The sequence below is a fragment of the Rhinolophus sinicus genome, chromosome 16 (assembly GCF_057876585.1).
Source record: "Rhinolophus sinicus isolate RSI-liver-muscle chromosome 16, RSI-T2T, whole genome shotgun sequence".
NCBI classification, from domain to species: Eukaryota; Metazoa; Chordata; class Mammalia; order Chiroptera; family Rhinolophidae; genus Rhinolophus; species Rhinolophus sinicus.
This window is the reverse complement of record NC_142516.1, coordinates 40827159-40836450: the sequence shown is the minus strand read 5'-3', so window position 1 is coordinate 40836450 and position 9292 is coordinate 40827159. Positions and strand designations below refer to the sequence as shown.

General features: G+C 40.8%; 1 pseudogene; it reads right to left on the bottom strand.

Annotated features, from left to right (window-relative positions):
* Positions 1-1511: 1511 nt before the first annotated feature.
* On the bottom strand, positions 1512-7518 carry LOC109449913 (polyglutamylase complex subunit TTLL1 pseudogene; annotated as a pseudogene).
* Positions 7519-9292: the final 1774 nt, after the last annotated feature.

The window sequence follows — 9292 nt, the reverse complement described above, 5'->3', positions numbered from 1 at the left end:
TCTGATTCAAGAGGTCTGGGATGGGGTCCAGGCATCTCTCTCAGAAGAATTTATAGATAATTCTGATGGTCGGTGGGGTTGGGAAACACTAACTGCAAAGCCCTTGTCTTGAGTTTTAGTTCAGGTTCTGCCATATGTTCATTCAACCAACCAACCATTTAATCAACTGCTGTTATATGCCAGCTACTGGGCTCAGTGCTGCGGAGCTGAGGTTAACAAGACAGACATCTCGGCCAAAGCTTTCAATGGCTTTGGGCTCCGTTTCCTCACCTTTGAATAGGACTTAGATGAGATTTCAGGTCCTGTCCAACTCTAGCAGTCCACGATATTTATGAAACTGAGCCCTTGACCTCCTGAAGTGCCTTTCAACTTCTTTTTGGTTCTTATTGCCGAGCTGACATTCTCCTATTCCAGTTTTCTGCCTTGCCTTAGATTTCTGCCTCAAAGCAACAGCCTTCATTGCTTGATGTCAATCTGATTGAAATGTTAAAAGATTTTCTCTCTACTTCCAGAGGCTATCTGGCTGAGAAGTTAACCAGGGCTTCATCAGAGCTATTCATGTTTCTATTCATCATGGTCGCCCTACTGACAGTTTAGAAAGGACAGCTCTCCATTTGTTACATGGAAGGTTCTTGTGCTTTTCCTCATCTATTCTCATTAGAGGCCCAATGGAGCTAGATGTACAGCTCCAAAGACAGGTGAATATGAGGCAAATCTGGACTTCCCAAAGCAAAGGGGCTGAACCGAGAGTGAGAGCACATTTTTCTCAGCATCTACTGGGATGGGATTGGGGTGAGGTTGAGGAGGGGGAGGGGTGGTCAGAGACTCTCTGACTTTAGTGCAGAGTATAACCTAAAGCAATGTGCCCCTTTAAAGTTAATACATTTTCATAAATGGCTCTATGTGAATTTGGAACTCTCTAGATGGAGGTAGAGATGTAGAGAGCATGGAATTTAAACGACAGAGTTTTCTGTAGAAGTCTTTCTATAATCCAGGAAAGTTACTGTTTGATTGGTGACAGTAAAGCTGATGCTACATCTTATGAGCAAGGAGATTGTCCCTCAATCATAAGGGCTCAAATATTTCCACTGCTCATCAGGGGGAACCATAAAGGTTGTATATCAAGAATCTCATTGTTCTTCCCTGGGGAAGAAGAAGGGGAGGTCAGGAACTCATTCTCTGAATTTTCAGGCTTGGCCAGCTCAGATGGTTCCAGAAGCCAGAATTTAACATAAGACAATGAGGCAGATGGTGGAAGGTCTAGTCTAAAGAGAATGGCTGTTCCTCAGCCCCAGTGATAGTGGCTTTATGGGAATGTGCACCCAGTGTTGCCAGATCTTAGGAGTTTTTCTTTTTTAGTGTTCCAAAGAAATGCCTTTATTTATTTACAGGGCTTAGGAAAGAAAAAAAACTCTAGAAAAAGGAAATTTCAAAATAGGCCTTCAGTGAGCGCCTGGGTGAAGTGAGTGGTTTTGGTAGGGTCCACGTTGGAGTCTCTCTGTTACTGGTGGTCACTTCCAGGTTGTGAGGACAGTTCTCCCAGAGTCTCAACAGACCCCCTTTGGGCCCTAGCGTTTCTAGCCCAATTGACTTATCTCTGTCAATCCTGTCACCCTGTACCAGCTCTCCATTGCAGAGAATTTCATAATTGCCCAGAACTTCCTTTGGGGGTGACTTGTTCCATTTACAGTCTGGAATTTCGCCATTAGGGACTGCAGTATTGAGGGTGTCGTTAATCAGGTTATACTTAATGATTCGATCCTTGGCGGTGCTGGAGGTGAGAGATGGGGACGTGTTAAGTTCGATTAGCCAGGCTTCAGCTTATCTTCTATGATGATGCCATAGCTGTAGCACTCAAAGCAGTGCTTGTTCTTGTTCCTCACCGGTGCTGCGGCCTTCAGAGACTGCGCATTGATCCAGTGGATCTCACCGACCCGCTTGCTGGTCATCTCCTTGTCTCAGGTGCTCTCCAGGTAGAGCCGCAGGTTGGTCACAGGCCACTTGCCCCCATGGATGTGGTTGTAGTCCTCGCCACATTTCTTAATGGCATTGTTGGTGAGGTGAACAAACATGTTGTCCAACTCACTGGGGCTGGGTGTGTAATTTACTGTGCAGAAGTGGCAAAACCCAAGCTTATACTACATGCAACAGTGCAGTGGGTGGTATGTAGGCCCCAGGACAGAGAAGCGCAGGTCAAACTTCAGCCAGTTAGTAACGGGTTGTGAATATAGAGAGATCATGTAGGTTTCCGTAATGGACTGAGACACTAACGAACATGGTTTGCTGTCCTGGGACCATTTTTGATTTGCTAGAGCTTGTTGATCAGAAAGATGCCCTTGCCCTGGGTTTTGCCGCAAGATTTCATGATCCAGATGCTGGAGGGGCTTTTGCTGAACTCCTCCACAAATAAGTTGCGGTTGGCAGGCAGCATGTAGGTGACCGGAACAAAGATAGGGGTATTTTCCATTCTCATCTTTTTCTGCCAGAAGACTCCCTTCTGTTTCCAGCTGTTTCCTGTGTCTTAATATTCTTCACTATCAGATCCCTCTGGTTCAGAAAATGGTTGACTATTTGGTTGTCTGAGAGCCGATAACCAGTTTTGACACTAAAGATATTTCGGATGGTTTGCACGCTCATCCAGTAAAAATCCCAGGTAAATGTGCAGTATGCTGGGGTTAGAAACAGTGGGGTGCTTGTGGGGTCTGTCTCTACTACCCTCAGTGGATATGGGAACTACTGGAGTCTGGAGATGGGGCAGGCTGTGTGGAAGTGGCTGATGACAGGAGGTAATCAGCCTGCAGTGGCCCTGCAGAGGGAAAGCCAGAGGGATAAGTACTCTGACCTCATTCTCCCATGTCCTGTGTCCTATCTGGCCTTTTCATTGGCCAAACCCAGCTGGAAGCTTGTCTGTAGATCATTCAGGTCACAGGGTAGAGAGTGGGTCTGGAGTGGCAAATGGAAGTTATCTAGTTCAGTATTTTAAAAGATCAAGGACTTTCAGATATAGTCATGAGAGGCCAGTTTGATCTTGATTCAGGTGAGTGTAGTTCTTAGTTTTAGTTTAAACATTCCAGTACAAATGCTATCTCAACAGAAGCATTTGAATAAACACAATTAAAGGAATGAAGCACATTGCAAAGGATCAACTGCATGGTTGTTCATAAAATGCAACAAATATTTATTGAATCCTTACTATGTCCCTTGTGTTATGGTCATCTTATCTATGAACCATATTGATGTTACTATAATAGAGGGCAAGATTAAATGATATTTGTGTTGGGCTCAGCTTGTTTGGATAAGAGATTGTAAACTTGTTTGAAAAAGAGATTGTCCATCTGCCCTTCATGTGTTGTGTAGAGGGATTCTTTCATACCAACCAAACTTTGTACTGTTATATTCTATAGGAGGATGGATTCCAAGAGCAGACAAAGTAGTCTTTTCAACAGTTCAATTATTGTTCAAGTTTTTATTTTTGGAATGAACAACATTAAAATTGCAGTTAGTTTCTTTGTTATAAAATGGGGATTAGATGAGATAATGCATATACCTGACCCATTGTAAACCCTTAATAAAGGCAAACTGATTTTGAAATAAAATAGAAAAACCACCAATCTCCCTACCCTAAAAATTCAATCTGCTTTCATATTCCCTTTTAAACTTCATCCTTGAGCATATAGAATTTCTACATGTTAGGAGGATTTGATTTGCAAGTGAAAGAACCCTAAGCTACACATGGGATTAGGTGTGATATCATTAGAGCACTGTTTCCATTTCTTTCTCTCAGGAGGTCTGCCCTTCTCCAGAAGCCTCCATCGTCAGGCGGGCTTTTTTCAGGGGATAAAAAATGGCTGCTCCTGTGTCAGGCTTCATACCTACTTACTGGATGACTTAGCTTGGGATTCCGTAACAAAATACCACAGGCTGGGTGGCTTAAACCACAGGAATTTATTCTCACAGTTCTGGAGACTACAAGTGCAAGATCAAGGTGCCAGCAGGGTTGGAGCTGGTGAAGGCTTGCTCCTAGGGTGGCAAACAACTGCCTTCTTGCTGTGTCTTCACATAGCCTTTCCTTGCTGCCTGTGGGTGGAGGGAGCAAGGAAGCAAGCTCTCTGGTATCTGTTCTTATAAGGGCACTAATTCCTTCATGATGGCCCCACCTTCGCGACCTCATTTAAACCTAATTACTTCATGAAGGCCCTGTCTTCAAATACCATCACATTGGGTGTTAGGGCTTCAACATATTAATTTGGGAGGGGGGAGAAATTTATTTCATAGCACTGGCTTTCCATACAGGGAGAGATTGTCTCTCCAAACTATTAAACAAAAGCTTTGTGTTTTCACTTTGATTTACCAAACTAAACCTAAGTCACTGTAGCCAGGGAATGCCATGAACTGATTAGCTGAGTTTTTGCCCATAACTAACAGAATCACTGTGGCAAGAGGGTGGAGGGATGAGATTATACGGATTGGCTTGTATTGGGGAAGGGGGAAATTCTGTCCAAGCAAGATGGCTATTACACAAGGCAGGAAGGGAGGGCAAGAGAGACATCAAACAGTGTCTACTACACCTAACTCATCTGTTCCCCTATCGTTGGCCAGTCAGCTTGTTTTCAGTGATAGATTCCTGTTCAATTATGTAACTAAATTGAATTTCAAAATTTCTCATGAAAGCACATTAATGTTCAGTTCTCAGAATTTTTGTCTGACATGCTCAGCAGTGGTTACTGCTTAATGGACAAAAAGCTAGTACTATTGAAACCAAGCGTTCCAGAAAATCAATATTACGACAATGCTGGAGCCCACGCTTCCATACTAGTCTCCCCATAAAGAAAGGCAGTCACGGCATGATTTTTGAGCTGCTTTTATCAGGCAACATGGCTCTGGAGAATGTATCAGTAGGTTACTGTCAAAGCCCAAGACTATAAACTTTTGCCCCCTCCTAGAAGCAGAAGGATATTTAAAAATTATTTGTTTATGGGTTCTTAAATGAGTCAGGTCACTGGGGTTGGATTTGCAATGATTAAGACTGCTGTTTGCTTATGTTGAGGAAACTGGATTTTAATCTTAAATTTCTGCTTTTGTCATTCGATTTTCAGTATTTCATTATTATACACACTTATTTAAACAACACACTTAAACCAAGCCTCTGCTCTAGGGTCATTATCATGCTAGATATCCTGGGGATAAAAGTGATGTGTAAGAGATGGCTGGAAGGATACTCTCTAGGTGGAGGAACAAGACTAATCACATAGAAATGATGACAAAATAACCCCATCCTACGTGTGTGATAAAGAAGACTGGAACAACAAAAATTTAGAGGAAAAGGTGTCCTAGTAGGTTGAGCTTTCATGGGGGCTTAAAGGTGGAGGTGGCACTTGAACTGAGCTCTGAAGGATACGTAGGATCTCGATAGGGAAAAGAATCAGAGGGAAGGGCTTTTGTAAAAAGGTGAGAATAAGTGGGATCCCTGAGAAGTCAAACCAGAGTGGCAATCGTGTGTGGGAGAGAGGTGGGAAAGTAGGGTGGATGGGTAATTGCTCTTTAGGGGATCGCCTCCCACTCCAAAATTTATCTTTTTTTTTTTTTTTTTTTTTTTTTGGCTTTCAATGCCTTACTAAAAAGCAGCAACATGTGTCATGAAGTTTGGAATCATTTTAGAATGCTTATACTCAATGGATATGGCCTTTCTGCAACTGTCTCATTTGTGATAACCCACTTTCAGTTTTTGTGCATTTATTCCTTCGCCATTTTTTATGTGTTTAGAGGCACAAATCAGTAAGGAATGCAAGTGGCACCCCCTCTCTTCTAGTGGGGGTTCTATCCTCTACTGAAATTCAGCCTCGAGTCTAACTGTAAAAGCATAAAGACTACAGCCAGAAAAATGAAATTGAAACCAGTGATGAAATATAGAAGGGGACGGCAGGTAGCTTCTGAAACTGTGACAAGTTAAGAAATTAAAACAATTCCATAAATTCTAAAGCAAACCCATAATTTTGGATCAAATTAAAATTGTTTTTTAAATTACGGATAGAATTACCATATGACCCAGCAATCCCTCTCCTGGGTATCTATCAAAAAAATCTGAAAACATTTATACATAAAGACACATGTGCTCCAATGTTCATTGCAGCTTTATTTACGGTGGCCAAGACATGGAAACAACCAAAATGTCCTTTGATAGATGAATGGATAAAGAAGTTGTGGTATATACACACAATGTAATACTATTCGGCAGTAAGAAAAGATGATATAGGAACATTTGTGACGACATGGATGGGTCTTGAGATTATAATGCTAAGCGAAACAAGTCAGACAGAAAAAGCAGAGAACCATGTGATTTCACTGATATGTGGTATATAAACCAAAAACAACAAAAGAACAAGACAAACAAATGAGAAACAGAAACTCATAGACACAGACAATAGTTTAGTGGTTGCCAGAGGGTAAGGGGGGCGGGGGGTGGGGGGTGGGAGATGAGGGTAAAGGGGATCAAATATATGGTGATGGAAGGAGAACTGACTCTGGGTGATGAACACACAATGGGATTTATAGATGATGTAATACAGAATTGTACACCTGAAATCTATGTAACTTTACTAACAATTGTCACTCTAATAAACTTAAAAAATAGTTGTTTTTTAAATTCTATTTAGGAGGAGCTACATTGGTATATTGGTACATTGTACATTGGTACATTGGAAATGGTACATTGATTTGATTCCTCCAATTAGGTTTTCTTAAAACAATAAAATATACATAAATGTGTACATATATAGATATTTTCCAACATTATTAGAACATGTGAATTTTAATTTACTGAAGAATTGTCTTTCATGTTTAATGCTTAAAATTTTGAATTTAAATATATGTTCTTTATTAAATTCTGGAGATACCTATTTATAATCACATCCTGAAAAATTTCTTGAAAGTGGCAATATACATATTTGCATTTTAGCCACTCCATAATTACTCTGGTTCAATATTAATGATTTGGGTTCTTTGATTTACTATCAAAGGGAACACCAAATCCATTGATATTCTAAACAAATGAATGCTCGATAAAATTTATTATTCTGACATTTTTGTTGGGTTTCTATGAAGACTGGCATCTGGATAGTCATTGGAAGTAAAATATTTTGTGAGAAAAAATGGCTGTTTCCCACATAGTAGGAAAATAGGCAATTATTTTTGCATTTAAAATAGGGAAAATTTTCCTATTCTCATCTTGATTGTGATATGCTGCATTTACACAAATGTAATGCAGTTAAGATAACTGCTAGTTTATTTCTCCTTTGTGGCTTTGAACCCCTGACACTCCTGGTATAGTTAAATTGCCAGATGTTATTTTGGGAGTTGATCCATTAGGCCTCTTTCTGAAAGTATCTACCTTTCTTTTAATTCTTAAATTTCTTTCTCAGCTCTAGTCCTTCAGACTCTCTTGTTCCCCTCTTCTCTCCTTTTGACTTAGCTCTGTCTTTGTAGCTTACCTTTGGCTTCTTCATTTTTCTTTGACTCCATCCCATACTAGCAATGAGGTGGTTATGAGTGGAAGTCTGGAGTTAAACCTGGGTTTTCTTATCTTGGTTCCATCACTTAGTTGCTGTGCGATCTTGGACAAGTTATTTAAGCTCTCTGTTGTTTCATCAGTGAGTGGAATAAAGAATGGAATCACTCTTATCAGGTTGTTTTGAAGAGGAAGTGAGATAAAGCATACAAAGTGCTCAACACTATGCTTGACCCACAGTAAAAGCGTGTATTAGTCAAGGCAGGTTGGATGTGTTATTGTAACAGTCAACACAGGGTTTAAATATTTTTGCAACATGAACATTTGTTTTTTATTCACCTAATGTTGGTTGAGAGTCTGGGAGACTCCTCCAAGATTTGGCTCAAAGGCTGCTTTCACCTTGCGGCACCTCCATCTCCACACATACTTCCACGGTTGACGATGCAGGTGGGGGTAGATGGAGGGTCTCACTGTTAAGTGCTTTGGCCCAGAAATGACACATATCACTGCTGTTCACAAGCAATTGTCCAGAACTAGTCTCAGCACCCAAAGGTAAAAGGAGCAGAGAAGTATCCTTCCTGTGTGCCCAGAAGTGGGTGAGCCCATCACTCATGGTAGCCATATATAAAGAAAACTCTATAATACTTAGTGCAGAAAAATGACTTCCAAAAAGTTGGTTGATGTGAGAACCACAGAAGTTTGGTGATATTTTCAGTCCCTTAAAAATACCTTACATTTTTCAGTAGTCCTCATAATTCTAGACTTCCTTATGGCCTGGGCAATTTAAAATAGTGGCCCAAATTGAAGGCTGACACTTCATAGAAAATAAAGGATAAAATAACTATTCCTAGTGGGTTTTGAGAAATTTGGTGCTGATTTTGAGGGTTGGGGTGTGACAATTCTTTATCTAAATTCCAACTGGTGTGGTTTACTAAGGACGTAGGTCTGGTATTTTGATACTTCCCTTATTGCTGTTTTTCCAAGGGGAAAATTGGTGCTATGGTTGATGGGGACATTGGAAAGACAGCCCAGCACATCTTTGGGCCTGCTCCCTGACAGCTGAATTAATTCTCTGCTACACAGGCACCAAAAATTAAGCAAAGTAGGACAAAATAACCCATGGAAATTGAGTCAGGCTTCATGCTCCAACAGGAGTGGCACCAGCTGCTAGCCAAGTACCTAGCTTCCGGGAGCTTCCGGGAGAACTTCATTAAATCATGTCACTAATAGTCCTTTTTATCAGGGCTGACAACTTCTGGGGTGAAAAGAAAGGGACTGGCAGTTCTTTGAAATGGTGAACCTTTTTGGTTCCTAGTGGAGAAATCTCTGTCAGCGTTGATTTTGTTTGGAGGAAGGATATACAGCATTTGAGTATTTCTTAGCTAGAAAGAAGGTTGTTAATGAATGGATATATATCGTTCCAGGAGTTATGTAATCTATTCTTTCCATACCAAGCACATTTTGAACATCTTTTCATATTGTTACATGGATGTGTAGCATTCCACCAAATGATATTTTAACTTGTGAAATCAATGTCCTGTTTTTAGATATTAAGTTGTCTTCAGTTTTGCCCTGCTTTGATGGCTATTTAATATGTCCCCAGGCCCACTGTTAATCAACTCTGTGGTTTGGGTGGCATTTTCCTTCTCTCTCCCCTTCCCTCTTCAAATTATCCCTGTTTGGCATCAACTATTCAACGTAGCCCCAAGCTCATTGACACAGTGGTTTGCTCAGGAGTGAACAAGAAACCTAAGTGAAATACATTGGAATAAAGCTCAGCATTTGTGT